This window comes from Puma concolor, chromosome A1 (genome assembly GCF_028749965.1).
Source record: "Puma concolor isolate L17-30 chromosome A1, mPumCon1.1.hap2, whole genome shotgun sequence".
Lineage (NCBI taxonomy): Eukaryota > Metazoa > Chordata > Mammalia > Carnivora > Felidae > Puma > Puma concolor.
The window spans coordinates 37,731,315-37,752,640 of NC_141667.1; the positions used below are offsets into that span (position 1 = coordinate 37,731,315).

At 41.2% G+C, this 21,326-nt stretch overlaps 1 pseudogene; it reads left to right on the top strand.

The window, feature by feature from the left end:
- The first annotated feature begins 329 nt into the window (after positions 1-329).
- On the top strand, positions 330-13,565 carry LOC112860472 (rhomboid domain-containing protein 3 pseudogene; annotated as a pseudogene).
- The last annotated feature ends 7,761 nt before the right edge of the window (positions 13,566-21,326 follow it).

Sequence of the window (21,326 nt, forward strand, 5' to 3'; positions counted from 1 at the left end):
GCCCTCCTCCCCTGAGACGCTCTCGCCGCGCCGGCCGCCGACCCAGGGCTGCGCGCGGTCCTCCATCAATTATGCAGCACGCTGGCCGCGGCAGGCGCGTCCGGCTGTGCAATGGCCACCTCCGCGCCGCAGCCTCTCCTGCCTCCGCCCTTCCGGCTCTGGCAGGGCTCGGAGGGAGCCTGCTACAGACGCGGCAGGTGATGTCTAGCCCGTGTCCGGGAGGAGAGCTTGAAACTCCTAATGTGTGCACACATATATATACATCTATAGACTATTCTGTGCAGTTCGTCTGAAGCAGCGGTCACTTATTTGATGACACACATGAGAGGATGGAGAACACTTTCCCGCTCCCCCCGGGACATCCCTGGGTTATTAAGGAGATTTATGTTTGCGCAGGTGGTAGGCGCTCTCCAGCTGCCCTGCATCCCGGACGACTCTGCTCTCCAATCGCACACACCCTCCCCTCCGGTCTCTGAAGGCTTAACCGGTTCTCTCTAGATTAAGGTTTCCGAGTCCCAAGGCCCCACTGAGTCTGCTTCTCTTTTCCTTTTGTTTGCTTTGCCTAACAGCTTTTAAGGAGCCACCTAGAGGTCAAGAAACAGAAACTACCGAAAGCAGATACTGTGTAAATGGCACAAGCCTGTTGACCTTCGTCAAACTCGAACACAGTTTTAAGATAATACTACTTCTAACCCGGCAAGACTGTAGCTTGGGATTTTCAGTGCTCCCCACCAAATAAAGTCAAACTAAAAGCCATCAGAGAGGGGAGGAGAAATCTATGTTATAACATAAGAGGCAGTAAGACCTTATGATTCTCCAGGGTGTTAGAACACATGAAAAGATTTTAAGTATTTCTCATGAATCTTGTTCCCTTTGTTTTGGGAATGCCAGATTTGATACTCATAAGTTCATTTTATATCAGTGTCAAAAAAAATTAAAGAAGATGCGAGACACAAATTTTGAAAACTGAAGCGCTAAACAAGAGAGAGCGATGCTCACTTTACTGAGGAATGGTTACGTTTTAATTGGTGTACTTATAAAGTATGCCTGTTTCCGGTTCAGTATTATATAGGCAAAATTTCAGAAGAGTGTAGATTATTTAAATTGGTGTTAAGAGAATATGAGTAATACAATTCATTAAGCATATTAATATCAAATTAATATTAAAAAATCTGCCAAGCACCAGGCACTGGGTTCAGAATAGGCTGCATGGGGGGCACCTGGATGGGTCAGTCAGTTGAAGGTCACACTTCCCTCAGGTCATGATGAGTTCAAGCCCCACTTTCTGCTGGCTGCTGTCAGCAAAGAGCCCACTTCAGATCCTCTGTCCCCTCCCTCTGCCCCTCCCCCGCTTGCACTCTCTCAAAAATAAACATTAAACACACACACACACACACACACACTAGAGAACTACGTATTTATGAACTACAAATCTCAGGAAAAATTCTTCTCAGTGAGAAAATTATGGTTATAATGATTAACCCTTTCTAAACAAAGCATTATAAGAGACCCTGTAGGATTAAGATTTTACATCATGGACTCTCTTGGGACCTTGACCAGACTTGCTAAACCCAAATTGCCTGATCAATGGTTACTAAATCACACCCCTGTCTTGCTGCCCTGAATCCTGTCTCAGGATTAACTACAATCATTTGTCTATACCTTCGGAGTTTGAACAGCAAGCACTTTTCCAAACAAGCTGAACATTGACTGACCTTCCCCAGGTGTTCCTGGGAAATAGGCCCAAATTCACTTTATTTCAGATGAGCTGACCTTGTTTAAGGAAAAATTATCTTCTCGGTTGAATCAATGTGTTGGTGAACAGGAAAAAGGGACTTGCCCAAGCTGAGGCAATTGCTTTTGTTGTTACAGCAAGATAAATTGAGAAAGAAATATAATTCGTGTTTTGCTAAGTCTTTTTTTAAATTTTTTTAACCTTTATTTATTTTTGAGACAGAAAATGAACAGGGGAGGGTCAGAGAGAGGGAGACACAGAATCTGAAACAGGCTCCAGGCTCTGAGCTGTCAGCACAGAGCCTGATGCAGGGTTTGAACTCATGGACCGCAAGATCATGACCTGAGCTGAAGTTGGCTGCTTAACCGACTGAGCCACCCAGGCACCCCTTGTTCTGCTAAGTCTTTTGACAGTCTTTTCCCCATTGTTACCTGCTTTATATTTAGATAGTTGATATTTTTGACCTTATCTCAACTTCATTTTTTCAAACGTTCTATAGTCTTTAAAACCAGGGTCTGTAATACTTTTCCTGTATAGCTTTTTCTGACCTTTCTAGTCCAAATTGACCTTTTCTTTCACGATGAATTAAACATGGCCACAAATACTTTGACTAGTCCTCACCATGTGGAGTACTGAGGGGAAACCAGAGTCCCGTGTTTCCCTTCTTCAAGCTGGCTGGTTGGTCTCTGTGACTTCTCTAGTCTATTGAACAGGGCAAAAGTAACATTGTGTGAGTTTCCAAATCCAAACCACAAGAGCATCTTCTTCCTTCCTCCTCGTTCTTGCAAGACAGACGCCAGGAAAGACGTGTGACTACTTTGAGATCAACATGCTGTGAGAAGCCCAAACTGCATAGAGGGACAGGAACAATGAGATGCCGGGTGGAGAGAGGCCAAAGAGCAGGAAGGTGCTACATTTGTGACAGTCTCTTCTTGGAGCCTTAGGCAAGGTCAGTCCCCAGCTGAGTACCGTGCAGTGACCCCAGCCGATATTCCGTGGAGAAGAATTGGCCAGCTGAGCCCCGCCCGAACTCTTGGCCCACAGGATTGGGAGATAGCACTGTCACTTTAATCCACTAAATTTTAGGGTAGCTTGTGTCACCACAGTAAATTATCCAACAGTCTCCTCTGAACTCATACTGTCCCTAGGATTAATTTGACAATTAATAATTTATAGCTTTGTGACTTGACCTTCATTGTTGGCTTCAAGTTACATTTAAATATTTATTAGTATTCAACTGGTTATGTGATTATATCTTCTTTCCCAACTATATTACAACTCTTCTCAGTACCTCAAAATAGTTCTATACATCTTTGTGTTTCCTGCAGTATCTTAAAAAAAATAGTTACTGCTAGTGTGCTCTGTTTTTTACTTCTTAGAGAATCAGTTAGGAAATACAATTTTTTCCTTTTTTTGCTAAAACTTGTGTTTGTAGAATAATGCTATAAAATCTTTATTTTTTTTTCTTTTAGGATATAAGCTGTTGTTGAGTGAAAAGTATATGACAGGATCCTAGAAAGGTATGAAAATGAGAATGGCAGGGGGAGGGGCCTGGGTGGCTCGGTCAGTTGGGTGTCTGACTCTTGGTTTCGGCTCAGGTAATGATCTCACAGTTTATGAGTTAGAGGCCTGCGTTGTGCTCTGTGCTGACAGTGTAGAGCCCGCTTGGTATTCTATCCCTTCCTCTCTCTCTCTGCCCCACCCCCACTTGCCCACACTCTCTCCCTCTCTCCCTCTCTCCCTTTCAAAATAAATAAATACATGGGGCGCCTGGGTGGCGCAGTCGGTTAAGCGTCCGACTTCAGCCAGGTCACGATCTCGCGGTCCGTGAGTTCGAGCCCCGCATCAGGCTCTGGGCTGATGGCTCAGAGCCTGGAGCCTGTTTCCGATTCTGTGTCTCCCTCTCTCTCTGCCCCTCCCCCGTTCATGCTCTGTCTCTCTCTGTCCCAAAAATAAATAAACGTTGAAAAAAAAAATTAAAAAATAAATAAATAAATAAATACATAAATATAGAAACACATAAAGTGAGAATGGGAATGTGGGTTACCTCTTTTGGAAGGCACTATTTAATTTTTAAAAATTTTTTATTGAAGAAAAACATTATATCAAACAGTAATACACGAGAGGGAAGGGTGTAATATGTTTACCTGTATCACTCAACAAACCACAATTTCTGTCTTTGTCAATCTGACAGTTGAAAACGGCATGCATTTACAGTTTATATTTGTTTTATTGTAAGTTGGGGTGAGCATTTTTAATATGTGAAAATGTAATGTACAAGCATTGTTGCAAACAACAAAATTCTGTGTCAGTCGTTGAAGCAGAAAAACAAGCATTTAAAACTTGTCAGGTACTTCTTGGGATTGTTGAAAAAATAGACTCAAGGTAAACTTTGAGGAACACCAGAATTCGTGGAGAGCACTGATGCCTGCCCCATCAAACATGAAGGCCAGGGACTCGGTACCCTGCGTCCACTTCTGCCTCCATCCCTGAGGCCTCTTGCGTGTCAGCAGCTGACCCTTGGCAATCCCTGCAGCGCCTTCACCAGCCAAGTGGGAGGGCTGTTCTGCTCCCCTCTGAATCGGTCGGTCGCTCACCTGGGAGTGTAAGGCCAGAGCACGAGCCTGACTGCTAGCTTCCAGAGACGCTGAGTGTTTGAGAGAAGGCAGGATTCCTAATGTGGAACTCTTCCTAAATACAGAAGCGTTTCCCAAATACAACCAGGGGCCCTGAATATGTCAAATACCCACTCCAGTCCTCCTCACTGTGACAGGCAAACTTTCTTCATCCTGATTCTTTAAAACAACAGCAGATGCTCCCCAACTTGATATGCCTTGTACCCACTTAAATGCAGACATGCCATCCAACCCACAAAGAGAACCTGCCCCACTAGAAGAGGAAGTTGGATCCCTGCCTTGTACAGATGCACATTCTCAGGCCCTGGGACAGGAGCTCATAGTGTGTGCATTTGACATATGCTTTTGTAAAATTTGCTAAAGTAAACACTGTAACTGGAATTATTTAATATGACCACTTATTTCTACTCCAACTGCTCTTGTATCTCACTTTCCCACAAGTCAGATGGCATGCTGGGCGCGTTTCTGGGATCTCCCTAAGAGCAAGTTGAGTTAAGGATACATTTCATAGAGCTTTATTATAGTATCGTTTTCTGTTTTGCGGTCCCTTTGGTATAGAGACAAGTTATTGCTAGCCACCCAGTTTAGAAATGGCTTAAAGGTATACAGACTTCTTGCTGTGTGACCCAACTAGCACTGTGACTGAGTCAACTCTCTGGGCATCTTGACATAAATGTGAAGAATCGAAGACCAGATCCTGATATCATATTGTCACTTGGCACCAGAAATAAGTTGATAGGGAGGAAAAAGGATGCCATAGCCAAACCAAAAGTGTATTGGACTGAATTGTATCCCCCTCCAACCCCCCACACACCAAATTCATATGGTGAAGCTCTAATCCTCAGTACCTTAGAATGTGACTGTATTTGGAGATAAGCCTTTAAAGAGGTAATTAGGTTACATGAGGTCATATGGGTTGGCCTAGAATCTAATATGACTAATCTTGGACCTAATCCAATATTGAATCCTTATAAGAAGAGGAAGAGATACCAAAGGAAGCACGCATGCACACACACACACACACACACACACACACACACACACACTCAGAAAAGGCCATGTGAGGACACAAAGAGAAGGCAGTCATCTGCAGGACAAGGAGAAAGGCCTGGAGAATCCAAGTTTGCTTCCATCATTTGTCACTGTCTATTTAGTTTTTGGTAATAACTTTTCCCAGTGTGCCTTCTGTCTTGTGACATTACCACCAAGAATTATTTGTTATGTAGCCAAATTAACCAGTCTTTTTAAAAAAGGGCTTTTGATACAGAGAAAGATACCATATGGTTTCACTCTTATGTGGATCCTGAGAAACTTAACAGAAACCCATGGGGGAGGGGAAGAAAAAAAAAGAGGTTAGAGTGGGAGAGAGTCAAAGCATAAGAGACTCTTAAAAACTGAGAACAAACTGAGGGTTGATGGGGGGTGGGAGGGAGGGGAGGGTGGGTGATGGGTATTGAGGAGGGCACCTTTTGGGATGAGCACTGGGTGTTGTATGGAAACCAATTTGACAATAAACTTCATATATTGGAAAAAAATAAAATAAAATAAAAGTAAAAAAAAATAAATAAAAAATAAAATAAAATAAAAAAGGGCTTTTGTTTCTGTCATACCTAGAAAGGCCTTCATTGCTTCAAGGAAAAAATAAAGACATCCTATGTTTTCTTCTAGTATTTTTTGCTTTCCCTTTTTTATGTTTGAAATTTAAGTTAATGTAAATGTTAATCTCTATAAATGTAAAATTATTATAAAAATTTATGGTAATAATTATGACTTACCTTCTGTCATTTTCAGATATCTTGTACTTTAGAATTTTATGTCATCTCTGCATTTGGGCAATAAACTAACCAATCATTTAAATGAATTGTTTGTTATTTGTTTACTATTCCTGATTCTTTCTCATATTTCAAGTTACCTTAAGGAAGTGGCAATGTCTAGTTAAGAGGATGGGTGGGGGGAGAGGCTAACCAAATACATGAATAAGAAGGAGAATTAAATAATCTGAATATCTGAATATGCACCTGAATATATACCTGAAAGTAGAAAAGATTCTGTAACTGGACTGAGTCTCAAGAGCTCTAGCTCATGTTCACATTTTAGAGACAAAGCAATTTATAAAAGGCAAAATCGAAGATCTCAAAGCCTTTATCCCTAAACTTTTATCTCAACCGTTACAATGTTGGGGGGAGATGGAGAGGGAGAATATTGTTCACTATAAATGATTTCAGAGTTTCAATTATTTTTAATTTTTTAAAATTTATTTGGAGAGAGAGAGAGAGAGTGTGTGTGTGCGCGCGTGCATGCGTGCACTTGAGGGAGGGGCAGAGAGAGAGAGGGAGAGAGAGAATCCCAAGCAAGGTCCATGCTCAGTACTCAGCACAGGGCCTGACATGGGGCTTGATCTCATGACCATGAGATCATGACCTGAGTGAAAATCAAGAGCCGGAAGCTTAATTGACTGAGCTGCCCCAGGCACCCCTACAATTTCAGTTTTTATCCAAATGTTTGACTTTATGCAGAGTCTTATCTCAGAATAGAACCAATATATTACTTCCCATGACATTTTAACTGTTTTGTTAGTTTTTTTTTTTTTTTAATTTTTTTTTTCAACGTTTATTTATTTTTGGGACAGAGAGAGACAGAGCATGAACGGGGGAGGGGCAGAGAGAGAGGGAGACACAGAATCGGAAACAGGCTCCAGGCTCCGAGCCATCAGCCCAGAGCCTGACGCGGGGCTCGAACTCACGGACCGCGAGATCGTGACCTGGCTGAAGTCGGACGCTTAACCGACTGCGCCACCCAGGCGCCCCTAGTTTTTTTAAATAAGAATTAAAAGTTAGATAAAATGAATTCATCTCTACAGCTAGATAGTTGCCCGTTTGTAGTGATGTCCTTGTTTCTTTTTCATTAAACCGTTACAGAGAAAGCGTGCTCTATTTTAGTTTTAACAAACTGTGAGGTGCTCTATAAAGGTCTTTTTGAAGATGTGGCATAATCAATAAATAGTAACTCTGGTTTGTGTTCTGATGCAAAGCAGCTTTGTATTCACCCTGGAAGATTAATGGTTGCTAAGGAGAGTGTTTATCTGATAAATGTAGGTTTTGTTTGGTAAGGAACTTTTGAAGAAGGTTTAGTTTTTCTCAGTGTAGAGAATCAGCAAAAATGGAGAGAGCATGTGAAAAAAGAAAGCTCTGTGTGTGGATGAGACAGCCTTGCATATTCACACTGGTTAAAAGGATATTTGAAGGCAGTAGTTTTGAGTCACAGCAGTACCACTTAATCTTTTGGTGAATTTAAAAGTAACTACCCGGGCGCCTGGGTGGCTCAGTCGGTTAGGCGGCCGACTTCGGCTCAGGTCATGATCTCACGGTTCATGAGTTCGAGCCCCGCATCGGGCTCTGTGCTGCCAGCTCAGAGCCTGGAGCCTGTTTCAGATTCTGTGTCTGCCTCTCTCTGACCCTCCCCTGTTCATGCTCTGTCTCTCCCTGTCTCAAAAATAAAAATAAAGTGTTAAAAAAATTAAAAAAAATTAAAAAAAATAAAAGTAACTACCCCTCCAAATTTTTTAAAAGTAACTACCCCTCCAACTACCCCTCAGTTTCCCTTCCTTTAAAACAGGGGGATAGTACACATCTGCCAAATGTTGTTGAGATAAAAGTTTTGGCAGTATTGCAAACTATAAAATAGAATATCTGGATGTTTGTTGTAGTGATTTTTGTTGTTACTACTCTTATTGTTATAGATTACACAATTATGGTATTTTTTTGTCTTGAGGATCTTTTGTGCAAAAATGCATCCAATTTGGAGCTGTGTTTTGTTGTGCACTGTAGCTGAGAATAAATGTTACCAAGTCACTCTAGTGGATTAAGGAACAGAATTTATTGACAGGGGCGCCTGGGTGGCTCAGTCGGTTGAGCGTCTGACTTCAGCTCAGGTCATGATCTCAAGGTTTGTGAGTTCAAGCCGGCATTGGGCTCTGTGCTGATAGCTGGGAACCTGGAGCCTGCTTCAGATCCCTCTCTCTCTCTCTCTCTCTCTCTCTCTGCCTCTCCCCTGCTCATGCTGTGTGTCTCTCTCTCTCAAAAATAAATAAAAACGTTAAAAAAAAAGAATTTATTGGCAAACCTTACAATGGATGTGATCACCAGAAAGAAAGACACAAACCATCCAATACCTCCTCTTAATTAGCACAACACCCCTGAGGAGGCCCACTCATGCCAGAGTCCTCCACCAGACGCACAACGTAGGTTTGGCATTCAGGGGAAGAACTGTACCTCACTGTTGATAGAGAGCAGCCTTTTTGATGGAATTTGTGGCCAACACATACAGGCATGGTAGAGAAATATCAGCTGCCAGCATGCTGTGACCTTGGTGCCTGTGCAAAGCGAGATTTAGACACAGCAGCTTTGTGAGGGACCGAAGGAAGAAAAGCGGCACTGGAGTAAAGAGAATTGTGTAACGTTGAATTTAGAAGCAGATCTCCAGGTCCCCACCTGAATTGTACGTTGTTGGGCAAATGCTCCTCTCCCAGCCTCAGAGAAAACGGAAAAGAGTAAAACTGGTCTTTAGTCTTGATCTGCAGACTGGAGGGTGTGGGTACTCAGGACTGGACACATAATTTTGGGGGCCCAGAGCAAAATTCAAATGCAGGCTCAATGTTCAAAAATTGCTAATTTTGGGGCGCCTGGGTGGCTTGGTCGGTTGAGCGTCCGACTTCGGCTCAGGTCATGATCTCACGGTCCGTGAGTTCAAGCCCCACGTCGGGCTCTGTGCTGACAGCTCAGAGCCTGGAGCCTGTTTCAGATTCTGTGTCTGCCTCTCTCTCTGCCCCTCCCCTGTTCATGCTCTGTCTCTCTCTGTCTCAAAAATAAATAAACGTTAAAAAAATTAAAAAAAAAATTGCTAATTTTGAGAGGACTACCATAGAGAATTAAACCACGTGTAGGGCTGTTATTAGGACTCAGTGTAACTTTACAAGTTGGTTCTGCCTCCTATATAGCTGGCTGTGTGGGTACTTTACTGAAAATAGTTAAGATCGGTGTCCACACACACACTGAATGCTGGATGATAAGACCTCTTTTCTTTTTTTTTTTTTTTTTTTTTCAACGTTTATTTATTTTTGGGACAGAGAGAGACAGAGCATGAACGGGGGAGGGGCAGAGAGAGAGGGAGACACAGAATCGGAAACAGGCTCCAGGCTCTGAGCCATCAGCCCAGAGCCCGACGCGGGGCTCGAACTCACGGACCGCGAGAGCGTGACCTGGCTGAAGTCGGACGCTTAACCGACTGCGCCACCCAGGCGCCCCTTATTTTCTTTTTAAAAAATATTTTGGGGCACCTGGGTGGCTCAGTCGATTAAGCATCCAACTTCAGCCCAGGTCATGATCTCACGGTTGTTTGAGCCACGCATCAGGCTCTTTGCTGACAGTCCAGAGCCTGGAGCCTGCTTCAGATTCTGTGTCTCCCTCTCTCTCTATGCCCCTCTCCACTCATGCTTTGTCTCCCTCTCTCTCTGTCAAAAATAAACATGAAAAAAATTTACATTGTTTAATTTAACTAAAGTTGACACATAATGTTACATTAGTTTCAAGTATACAACAGTGATTTTATAACTATATGGTATGGTCACAAGTGTAGCCACCATCTGTCATCATAGGATGCTATTATAATATCATTGACTATATTCCTTATGCCCTACCTTTTATTCCCATAAATATCATAATAAAAATCCTCAGATTAAAAGATGATATTGTATCTATGAAAAAAGAACAAGCTGTTATGAAAAAAGAACATTTAAGGGGAAAAAAGATCAGATTTTAAAACACGATAAAAGAAATGAAAGGAGTTTGGGAAAATAAAGTTGAGGAAAATCTCACAGAAAGTAGAGCAGAAAGACAAAGAGATGGCTGTAAGAAGAGAAAAAAGATAGTATTATATAATTAGTCCAGGAGGTCCAATAGCTAAATAATAGAGAAAATGGAGACAATCGACAACAAAATAATTCAAAAATTGGGTAAAACTGAAGGAAATGCAAGCTGAAGGTTTCCACTAAGTTCCTGGTTGAATGAAAATACACCCCTCCTGTATAGCTGGAAAATACCAAGGCACATCACTGTGAAATTTCAGAACACTGTGGATAAGAAGAAAATCCTATAGGTTCCATAGAAGGGGATATGGAACTGGTCAAAAAATAGAATGGCTTTAACATTCTTAACAGAACAGAAACACCTCCAAAATTCTGCAGAGAAATGTTGTCAAGCTAGAGTTGTAGGCCCTGTCAATTAAATATGAGGACAAAAGAAATGTATGTTAAAGTATGAACTATCTCAAAAAAATTATCCCCCGTGCATACTTTTTCTCAGCAAGCTACTGAAGAAAGTTCTCAAAAGTAAGAGAGTCAATCAAATTAAAGGGGAAAACATGGGAACAGGAAGGGAGCTCTTAAGATGAGAAAATATTGCAAAAAATATACTCATCAAAGCATACTGAATAGTAGCAATGAAAGTGTGATTTATTTTCTTTCTTTAATTAGAAATCCTATAGTAATCTGTTGTTGAATGGAATTTTTGTTGCTAATTTTTGTTAGTTTCTCTTTCCATATTAAATCTTCTCCTTGCGTGTTGGGTGATGTTGAATTGTTTATTCTTGTTTAAGATTGTGGGAATTAAAAGTTTATTTTAATCACTCTGAGCACATATACGGGACTTTTCTGACTTTGAGCTTCACTTGAAGGTTCTTTTTCTTTTTTTTTTTTTCAAAGGTTTTATTTTCAAGCAATCTTTACACCCAAAATGGGGCTCAAACTCACAACCCCAAGATCAAGAATCTGTATAGACTGTATCAAGATCAAGAAGCTGTATAGACTGAGCCAGCCAGGCATCCCCACTTGAAGATTATCTTAAATGTTTTTGAGGAATCTTGGGCTGGTTGTACATACCTGAAAATACGGTTTTTGATAGATACCCATAATTATACAAAGGTAGTTTTCTTTTATTACTAAATTACTAAAGGTTTTTTGTACTTAATGAATACTTTTGAATCAATCTCTCATGATCAGTTACTTTTAAAAGTAGAATTTATTTATTTATTTATTATGCATACATGCATGAGCTGGAGAGGGGCAGAGAGAGAAAATAAGAGAGAGAGAGAGGGAGGGAGAGAGATTCCTCAGCAGGCTCCATGTTCAGCGTAGAGCCTGATGCTGGGCTCAATCCCTTGAACCTGGGATCATGACCTGAGCCAAAATTAAGAGTCTGATGCTTAACCAATTGAGCCACCCCGGCTCCCCAAAAGTAGAATTTAAAAAGAAATCGCACTGAATTTACTGATTGATTTAGGGAAGGTTGACAACTTTGTAATGTTGATTCCTCTTTATTTGGTTGTCTCCATTTTATGTAGTCTGAGGAAATGTTTACTTTTCCTTCATGTAAATTTTACACGATCTTAGTTTAATATTTCTTAAGTATATAATTCATAGCATTGTTTTTTTTCTGTCATTGTTAAGGTTTGGGTTTTTTTTTTTTTTTTTTTTTTTTTTTTTAAGTAGGCTTCATGCCCAGCATGGAGCCCAACACAGGGTTTGAACTCACCATCCTGAGATCAAGACCTGAGCTGGATCAAGAGTCAGATGCCCAACTGACTGAGCCCCCCAGGTGCCCTTAAAGGTATTTTAAAACAAATGTTTGTATTTTGTTATTTCTATAAATTTTAAAAAGTGGGTTGGACACAGAGACTGGTGGGAGGGCTGGGGGAAGAGACCCAAGCCTAGAAAAATGGCTGACTAATGGAGGGTGGCCTAGGAGGGGGTGGTTCACAGGTGCCGGCTGGGGTCATAGCACCTGAGTACAAGCAGAATGGGCTTTGAGCTCATGAAGAAGCTGGGGTCTGGACTTCCTGCCAGGGGCCCTACCCAACATTCCAGGGGCAGGGGTTACACTTTGCAAAGGAGGAAACTGAGGCCCAAGGAATTTGGGTATCTTTCCTAAAGTTGCAAAGCTGAGTCCAAACCACACTGGGACTCTCTATCACTAGAAGAATCTTTCCGGTCCTTGTGTCCTCATTCTGTCCTCCCAGCTTCCCAGTAAGCACACAGCCCCCAAACCATCCTTGACACCTTGAGCCATGCTGTGCATTCCAGAGCACCCCACTTACCCACCCCTCTACTGTCTGTGGTGTTGCTGAGCAGCCTGTGGCCGGTGGGATTGGCCCCATCCTCACCCTGGCCCCAGAGCTGCCGCAGGAGCTCCCTCTACTGACCTGGGCTACACAGCCCTATCTGGCCTGCTCCTGAGCCTGCTGTCCCACCCACTCTGAGCTGGTGGAGGGAGCGCTCCCTGGGCAGCTGCGGTCCCTGCACGCCTCTGCCCTGCTCCCTCTGGCTGCTAGCCTAATGGGTGTGCTGCAGGCAGGCCTCAGGGTACCCAGTGCAGCTGGTGGCCATGGCCATATGCCTGTCCACCTGGTCACGCTGGGCGGGGCAGGGTTACTATTCTAGACAGCCACAGTGGCTGCTGCCATGGCTACATGCTCAACAACAAGCCCCCCTTCCTGCATCTCTTCTGTGGCTTCCTTGTTGGCCTGGTCTATGCAGACAGCGCTTTCCTGTGGCTGAAGCTCTCTGAGCTGTGGCTGCAAGCACTGCAGAGAGCATCTTGTGCAGGGCCCGGGCAGGGTGCCCTTAGACTCCTTCTTACCTCGGGTGGCCTGGCGGCGCTGCCCGTCACCCACCCCGGTGGAGGGAGGCCTCCAGCCCCTGGACCTCCTTACATGGCCTCCCCTAGCCTCAGGCCCCACGGTGAGGGCTCAGCCCAGCCCCCGCCAGGCCTGGAGACAGTGCAGCAGACCTGGGAGGGCTCCTCCGAGGTGGGCCCGGCCTGGGCCCCACTATGGGCAGACCCGGAGGAGCAAATGCTGCAGGTGGGGATCCAGCCCTCACTCCTTGGGCGGGAGGGGGGACAGCCCAGGGTGCCGAAAGCCCCCTATGGCTGCCCAAGTCCTCCATCCCCGCTCTGCAGACACAGCAGCTGGAGCACACGGGCTTCCCCACCGGCAGGCAGCAGCAGCAATGGCAGCCACAGGCCACGTGGGGGGCGCCATGTCACTCCTCGTGGGCGGGGGCGGGGAAAGGTGGCACTGAGGCCCTAGTGACTCAGGGAAGAAGCTGCTTGCCCACCCCCCAGGGCCCTGGTCCTACCTAGCACATGTAAGCCTTCGGGTGACGGGAGGCTTGGCCTGTGGGTGGGTAGTCCGAGCCCCAGACCTGTCTCCGGACAGCCAGACAAGCAAATAAGCAGGGCAGGGTAGAGCAATGGTGGGAGTCTGAGCCCGTTGGTCCCCACAAGCTGGCAAAGAGAGTCTGGAGAAGTTTGCCACAATGGTGGAGTCAGGTAGGAAGTCCACCTGCTGCAGCACCTGGAAGAGCGTCGCTGACCTCTGTCCCTGGTGGTATCCTCTCCGGGGCCTCAAAAAGTTGCGCGGAGATACCTCCGCATTTTGCAGGACCCAGTGCAGAATGTAAACGTGGGGCCTCTGTTCAAAAAGGAAGTCCCGTTACAAACACTAAACCATAAAGTTGTTACCTTTCTTCTGCGGTCTCTCTCTTGACTTCTGTCTTTTCTACTTGGTATCTAATGTCGTTCTAAGTAGAAGAAAAAAGTTGTAATTATTCGAAAGAATTACGCCATTTATATTGTTCAATACCAGATTAGATGCAAATGTAAGAGCATTTAACTCAGATGCAGACTCACTGAAATGACAGAATATAATTACTACCTATAAAATACTGTCATCTCTTTACAAAATATTTTGTTTGCAATAAAGATTATATAACAATCAAACTTTAGAAACTGTTAAGATAATGTCTTATATTTAAAGTTAAGCAAGCATTTTACTTTAGAATATTATCAGAAATAGCTCAATGAATATATAGCAAAAACCTTTTTAATTAGCCATATCTCATTTTCCCTTTCTTTCTTTCTTTCTTTCTTTCTTTCTTTCTTTCTTTCTTCTTTCTTTCTTTCTTTCTTTCTCTCTCTCTTTCTCTCTCTAAAAATTCTATTTATTTATTTATTTATTTATTCATTTCTAGGGCTAAACATATTTATTATTTATCTATTTATTTTAATTTTTTAATTTTAATTTTTAAAATTTACATCCAAATTAGTTAGCATATAGTGCAACAATGATTTCAGGAGTAGATACCCCTTAGCCTCAATGCCCCCTAATGCCCCTTATCCATTTAGCCCATCCCTCCTCCCACAACCCCTCTAGTAGCCATCTGTTTGTTCTCCATATTTAAGAGTCTCTTATGTTTGCCCCCCTCCCTGTTTTTATATTATTTTTGCTTCCCTTCCCTTATGTTCATCTATTTTGTATCTTAAAGTCCTCATATGAGTGAGGTCATATGATTTTTGTCTTTCTCTGACTGACTAATTTCACTTAGCATAATACCCTCCAGTTCCATCCAGGTAGCTGCAAATGGCAAGATTTTTTTCTTTTTGATTGCCGAGTAATACTCCATTGTACAAATATACCACATCTTCTTTATCCATTCATCCATCAATGGACATTTGGGCTCTTTGCATACTTTGGCTCTTGTTGATAGTGCTGCTATAAACATGGGGGTGCATGCGTCCCTTCAAAACAGCACACCTGTATCCCGTGGATAAATGCCTAGTAGTGCAATTGCTGGGTGGTAGGGTAGTTCTATTTTTAGTTTCTTGAGAAACCTCCATACTCTTTTCCAGAGTGGCTGCACCAGTTTGCATTCCCATCAGCGGTGCAAAAGAGATCCTCTTTCTCCGCATCCTCGCCAACATCTGTTGTTGCCTGAGTTGTTAATGTTAGCCATTCTGACAGGTGTGAGGTGGTATCTCATTGTGGTTTTGATTTGTATTTCCCTGACGATGAGTGATATTGAGCATTTATTCATGTTGGTTGGCCATCTGGATGTCTTCTTTGGAGAAGTGTCTATCATGTCTTTTGCCCACTTAAAGATTTTATTTTTTTAAGTAATTTGTCCACCCAACGTGGGGATTGAACTCACAACCCTAAGATCAAGGGTCACACGTTCCACTGACTGAGCCTGCCAGGTGCCTCAGTCCCATTTTGACTTTAAAAGCAATAGTATTTCGGGGCGCCTGGGTGGCTCAGTCGGTTGAGCGTCCGACTTCGGCTCAGGTCATGATCTCACGGTTTGTGAGTTCGAGCCCCGCGTCGGGCTCTGTGCTAGCAGCTCGGAGCCTGGAGCCTGCTTCAGATTCTGTGTCTCCCTCTCTCTCTGCCCCTTCCCTGCTCATACTCCGTCTCTCTCTGTCTCTCAAAAATGAATAAACATTTAAAAAAAAAATTTTAAAAGCAATAGTATTTGGCACTTTCTGGAGTACTTCAAATAACTGGTTATGCCCACCTGTGACCCCACACAACCTATGTTTCCTATTTCAACAAAGCCTTTATCTTTGAAGTGGAGTAGTGTGAGATCAGATATTGTTGTTCCCCAGGGAAGTGAAATTTTAGACACTCATTGTTCAGTTTCACCTTTCTGATCAACCTCAAGTTTATAAACAGGAAGAAAGGGTAACATCTTATATACACAGAGGAAGAGAAAGGCAGAAGAGAAGATAAACTCTTGCCAATTTCTTACTCCAGAACCTCCTCGGTGGAATTTGCTTTCTTCCACAAGTTGAGCTGTTCCAGTGACTTTATATACATTTCCAGTAGAATTAGGACTTGACTGGGTTAGCATCTCTGCTCTCAGTGTTATTGTTTACTTGGCGGCAATAGACAAATGTTTCTCTAAAATTTGAACTTCTCAAAGTTCCAAATAGAATCTGGTCCTAAATATGTACAGTTGTGTGTGTGTGTGTGTGTGTGTGTGTGTGACATATGAATCCTGATCATTCTCTATTAGGTAGGATCTATACTTTATACATCTAATACCAATTTCAAGGAGAGTAAACACAAAACAATTTTATCAAACCTAAACAATTTAACTTTAAATATGTATATATATATTTATCAGATATATTTATCAGGTTTATATATTTATATATTTATCAGATAGCTGTACTGCTACATTCTGTGTTATACATAAATGGACTAGAAATATAAAATGGTATTTCTCTGTATTCCCAACTAATAGGGAATTTCATCAACATTATATTATAATAAATTCATGCTTTGGGGACACAGCTTTTAGTATTATTTCTTGTTCTCTATTTAATACCTTTTATTGGCTTGAATTATAATTAATTATATAAAACACTTTAAAAATATTTTGCTTGTTATGTCTGCAGAAAAGAATATTCAGAAATTCTCAGTTAACAAAACACTAGTGCTTTCTTGGAATGGAAGTATATGAGATGCCCTTAAAATACACAAATTCATTATTAATCGCTCTCACACACATGTATGCACACACATCTATATATCTAGATAAGATATCTAGTTATACACACCTATATAGGTTTATATATATATATATTCGTATATATTATTTCAAACTCATATATATGACCAAATTTTCAGTTAAAGTCTATATCCCCAAAAGTGTGATTGGAAAAGTCAGAAATATCTGACTGAAAGTATAAATTCTTTATAAAAAAGCAAAATTTAATGTATATTTAAAATATAAAATATGAAACCATATATACAACTTATACATTACCAGAGCATTTTGGAATGTGAACTGAATACTGTTGTTAAAATAGCAACATAATAATCCTGTCAAATAGCAGTGGCTGCTCCATTTAAGTCTAATATTCCCAGTCTAGGATCAAACCTAAGTTTATTTCAATATCTCTCATTCTCAAATCAAACTATACAGTGAAAAAAAGGCAAAACAAAAATGCACTGCAGTTTGAAAAGTGTATGTTAATGAAGCAGTAATATTGGTTGATTTTTAAAAGTATTTTACTAGAAAACAATTTCAAACCACTGAATTTAAAGACATCTAAAAGTATAGCAAATGCAAGAAAGTACAATTTTAACACTGTAATCAGTTGTGGTTAATTTGGTTTAAAAGCCAGGACTCTGGATGTACAATGTTCTCCTTTAACATTCCTGTATTGTATTCAAGTCAGCATTGACTTTGAAATTTTTTTATGACTTCAGATTTTGTGTAGTTATTTTTCTTAGGCTTTTCTATTTTTAAGATTTTGTTATGGGATAATTTAGAATGACATTCCAGGTGATTCTTGTTGTGAGAATAAGTTTAATGGAGATGAGCTTCTAATGAGGGTTTTTTTTCCTCTCATTGGAAACATTCTTTCTGCCACTATCACCCATATTTATTCAGCCTCCACAATTTGCTTTTTCTTATAGGCAACATGTTAGTACAGTTCTTTCATGTGTACCATTGAATTTCTAATCTAATTAATACAGAAGAGAAATTAATCAATAGAAATATAATTTTAAAACTCTTAATGCCTCAAAATTTTTCTAATTTTTAGTAAAACTGTTGAGGAACTCTAAAATGGAGATGTCAACATCTTTTCAAGGAAATGGTCAGTTTCCTGAACAAAGGTCAACTCAGAAAATTTGCTGGTGTTTTATTTACAGGTGATCGAAGGAGACAGCAGTAAAATGTGATCCAGATCCAGAACCAGAAGAGACATTTGCTGATGGAACTCCAACTGGAGGTGTCACTCATGTTCTATTAGTAGATCAGTAGCTTACACTGGACTCATAGATGATTTTTTTGTGGTTGTGTGTTCATTTGTTTATCAACACATGACCACATCCCTCAGATGATGGCTCTCAAACCTAGGTGCACATCACCATCAATTCTGGAAATGTCTCAAAATGCAGTTTTATAGTAGCATCCAATTCAGTCTACTGACTCAGAATCTTTGGAAGCAACACCTATAAATCTTTTCCTTCTGTCCATCCCTCTCCTCCTTTCCCATCCTTCCTTCCTCCCTCTCTCCCTCTTCTTCCCTTCAAGCATATTACAAAAACAAAAACCAGAGGTGCAATATAGAAAAGGAAAGAAATAATAAAGAAAGATAAATTAGTGTCAAAAAATCCTTACAAAGGCAAATATTCAAATAGCTCTGAGATTCTTTTTCAAGTGAAAAACATGATGGTTTATCCAGTTCATTTAAAAATTATACCAATAGTGGTCCCCACTATCATTTTCCTGTAGTATGTTATTAAGATGGTTTAGCTGAAAGCCTAGTCTGACCATTGACTTATTTGCCTACTTAGGTTCCTATAATATGAATTCCCTAAAGGAAATTCAATAGTACCAAGCTTGTCCCTAATTTTGTTCAATTTACCCTGCCCCTTAATTGCTCCCACTGTCTAAAACATCCTTTCCCACCTTATTCAGCTCTTGAATTCCTATTTATCCTTCTAGATGAAACTGGTACATTCAGTAGATAATTTAATGACTGAGTGCCTATTTAGTACTAAGAGTTGTGATTGCACAGAAAATACAAAATGGAATTAGGCTTTGTCCCTTCACCAAGGATATTACTGTCTAGCTATTGAGAGTGATAAGTAAATAAACAGTTACAGCAGGTATGATAAGAATGATGCTAAGAACACTTTGCTAATGCAGCAAAGCAACATATAAACTGAACTGATAGGCCATACCAAGGTGAAGCAAAAGTACCATGTGTCTGTGCCCTGTTCTCGAACCTCTCCTCTTAATATTTTTATCATTTGAATGGAAACGTAGAAAATATTCTCAGCAAGGCTTGAGGGAAAGCAACACAGCAGATGGGAGATTTAATATACTAGAGAGTTGAAGCAAGATCCAAACTAATGTCAACAGTCTAGGTTGATGGTCCAAAATCAAGGTAATCGCACTGAACAAGAGAAAAATATAGTATGGGATGGGAGGCACTTATCTGGATGATATTTTTAACAGAACATATACAGATTTAAGAAGATAATTTTTACAAGTCCTCACTGTCCTACAGCTGTCTAATATTTATTTAAAATTCAAAAATGCTTAAAATTAAATAATGTATACATTAGAACCTTAAGAAAAGCAAAGGAACGGTAAGCATAAAATCCAGAATAGTGGTTACCTAAGAAAGAGGGGACAGGTGGAGAAATACAAATGCAACAGTGATGGCAGTTGCACCAGCAATTGGTGTTGGCAAAGGGCTACCAGCATCAGGTGTATCAGAAATGTCTTGCTTCACAAATGGGGTACATCAGTGTGTGCGTGTGTGTGGATTATTTCAAAATTAAATTTGAAAATAACAAAAACTTACTCTAATTGTATCCATTCAACTAGGAAATCAGAATCACTAGGAGAAAAATATATATAATTTGCTCCAGAGAATTGGGCAACTGTGGGAGCTGCTTAAGCACCCTTGGTGATGTGGTTGTTGCTGCTTCTCATGCTGATGCATAAAGTCTGCTAGGAAGGCAGTCAGGAAGGGAAGATAGCTGGAAACTGGAGGAGACCAAGGGGAAATTGGAAGCCAGAGGCACAAGACTGAACCCCAAGAGGACAGACTGAAACCATGTTAGTTTCTTTGCCTTGGACCTTGTTGACAAAGGTATTCTGCAAGATTTCCAGGGTCCTCTGTTCACAGAGGTAACAAATACACCTGACTGAGGAATAAAAAAACCAAACTTGGATCCAGGGCAAACTAGGGCGCTTGGCAGACCCAGCTGCTACTTCACCCCAAGGAGGTGATTCAGCAGATTGGAAACGACATGTGTGAGCTTGGAAACAGCTGTTGCTTCTCCTCTGCTTCCAACTCTCCCAAGTACCTCCCCTGTGGTCCGCTCTACCATACGACAAAGGGAATGGAAAATGTAGTTCAGCATGGTTTACACAATAGTGACGAAAGGTTGACATACCAGGCTGTTTTAAAAGAAGGCATATCATTTGTTAACTGCATTTGGCAGGCGGTATCTAATTCAGTTCTGAGTATTGCATTTTAAGAGGGTCTTGTAGAAAATGATATGGGATCTGAAGATTTATTCATAACATCTAAAGAAGGAAGGTTCTGATGATTCTTCAGATTTTTAAAGAACTCTCATGTGGAAGAGGCAATAAGTTTGTTTGGTTTGATGTAGAGCATCAGCAATTAAAATGTTACAGGAAGGTAGACTTTTAGTTCAATTTAAAGGCTAAAAATCCCTGTCTTTCTTTCTTTATTTATTTATTTATTTATTTATTTATTTATTTATTTATTTATATGTTTTTAAAAGAATGAAAAAAATTTAAGTTTATTTATTTATTTTAACACACACAGAGTGTATGCACACATACACAAGTGGGGGAGGGGAAGAGAGGAGAGACAGGATCCCAAGCAGGCTCCATGACATCAGTGCAGAGCCCGATGCAGGGTTCAAACTCATAAACTGTGAGATTTGATCAAGAGTCAGACACATATGGGGCGCCTGGGTGGCGCAGTCGGTTAAGCGTCCGACTTCAGCCAGGTCAAGATCTCACGGTCCGTGAGTTTGAGCCCCGCGTCCGGCTCTGGGCTGATGGCTCAGAGCCTGGAGCCTGTTTCCGATTCTGTGTCTCCCTCTCTCTCTGCCCCTCCCCCGTTCATGCTCTGTCTCTCTCTGTCCCAAAAATAAATAAATGTTGAAAAAAAAAAAAAAAAAAAAGAGTCAGACACATAACCGAATGTGCCACCCAGACTCTCCAAGACTAAAAATCTCTTTAGACTGCAAATTCTACAAAAGCAGGAAATAGTGTGTGTGTTTGTGGGCATATGCTTTTAACTTCCAATGTTCAGTACGTATTTGCATATGTGTAAAGTGATAAAAAAATGTTTGTTGGATTAGTCAATTAATTAATGGACAATGGAGACAATTTTCTAACAAATAAAATTGAACTAGCTAACTGTGAAATGGACTATGTACATATTACATAATTCCCACTTGACCACAGCAGAGTAAACACACCATCTCTTCATAAGCATATGTTCTTTCAAGGTTGTAAAAATCAAATAACAGGAAAGTTTAGAAACATAAGCAAT